This window comes from Papio anubis, chromosome 17, assembly GCF_008728515.1.
Source record: "Papio anubis isolate 15944 chromosome 17, Panubis1.0, whole genome shotgun sequence".
NCBI classification, from domain to species: domain Eukaryota; kingdom Metazoa; phylum Chordata; class Mammalia; order Primates; family Cercopithecidae; genus Papio; species Papio anubis.
Window position 1 is genome coordinate 15,351,091 of NC_044992.1, and position 1,978 is coordinate 15,353,068.

The window sequence follows — 1,978 nt, forward strand, 5'->3', positions numbered from 1 at the left end:
AAAAAAAAAAAAAAAAAAAAGAAGTTCATCTTTCTTAACTCCAATGTGCAGAGTACATCAAAAATGTATTATCAAAGTATTCTTCAATATCTAATGCAAAATACGTTAGTACAAATACATTTTTATTCAGATGTTATTCAAGCTCTATTTATATTTCTATAAAGATTACTTTTCAAACCAAAAAGTTATATAATTGTTGACACTGAATAAAATGTTTTAAATTCTTAAGAGTTTTGAATATCTATTATTTTTATATGTCAACTCTAAACAATAGCACTAGCATAAAAGTATCAAAATTTAAGGATGAGTTTATTATTAAAATATTCAGTAAAAGTCCTATATTTTATGAGAACTGATATTTTCTCTTTCACATATAATGTGTTTACATAATTTATTATTCTTCTAATAGCTCAAAAAGCAAACTGATAATCACATTTTCAGGGACCTAAGTCATTGTCATTTGTGTGATTCAAAGACCCAGGAATATAGTTATCAAATACAATTTCTAGCACATAAAGATAAAAAGACACACAAGACAAGATACTATAAGGAAAAATCAAGAGAAATAATTGACAACAGAAATATTCTCAAAAAGTGTTCATATTTTAGATCTTTAAGCTTAGATGATTAAGCAAATATGATTTTGTTCTAAGAAATAAAAGCCACATGGACACAGGGAGGGGAACATCACACACCAGGACCTGCTGGGGTCGGGGATGGGGCGTGGCGGGGAAGGGAAGGGACAGCATTAGGAGAAACACCTAATGCACGCAGGGTTTAAAACCTAGATGACAGGTTGATAGGTGAAGCAAACCACCATGGCACGTGTATACCTATGCAACAAACCTGCACGTTCTGCACAGGCATCCCATAACTTAAAGTAAAATAATTCTTTTAAAAAAAGAAAAAGAAAAGCCAACATAGTAAAATTTGATCATGAAACTGGTTACTTAAAAAATAGAATAACATAAAAACTTGAAAATGAATAGAGTATAATTTTTACAACTGAAAGCTTTAAAACTGAAATTGTTCCATTTTCAATTATTGAATGGAAGTGATTTCAGATTTTATTTAAATGAAGGAAAAAATTAATGGACCTGAAGAAAAGTCATAATAGAATATACAGAAAACAGTCTACAAGTGAAAACACAGAACAGAAGGTAGAAACTTTGGGAATACATTGAGATAGCCTAACATGCATTTAATGGTGTCACTGGGGAGTTGAGAAAGTGATACAAACATAACATTTGAAGAAAAATAGTTCAAAAATGTTTGATTTTCCAGAATCAATAAAATATCAACCCAAAGATTTGATAAGACCAATACATCTCAAGCAGGATAAATAAAATATCCACTTTGAAAAATCATAATCTTACTAGAGAAAACCAAGATGCTCTGCAGCAGCAGCCTGGCCTAGGAAACCAAAGCCGTGGCCCTTCCTTTTCAAGTTGGGAAGGGAGAGTCCTGATATCCTCTCTGGGTCTCTGGGGAGGGTGCAGCCCTGATGACCACTGAGTCATCTTCATGGTCATTCTCTTTTCTTGAATGATACAGCATTCAAAAAAATGTTTGCAGCCTAACAGTTTTACTGTCCTGTCCTGTAGAACCCAAGAAGTTTGACAGTCTTCCTTTAAGTCATCCCACTTTTTAATTCCTCTTTAGTTCAAACTAGCTCTATCTCTGTGGATATAATCCATCTCCATTCTTGGCTTTTCCTGAGATGGCTGATTTAATCCATGAGTCATATCCATGATCTCCATCATATGGCTGTTCTGCCTCACCTTTTGTTTTCTGTTCAGAACATGCTTCTTTCCTTTTCTTTTCTTTCTTTCTTCCTTTTCTTTCTTTTTTTTTTTTTCTGATGGAGTCTCACTCTGTTGCCCAGGCTGGAGTGCAGTGGTGCAATCTCAGCTCACAGCAAGCTCTGCCTCCCCAGTTCATGCTATTCTCCTGCCTCAGCCTCCCAAGTAGCTGGGAC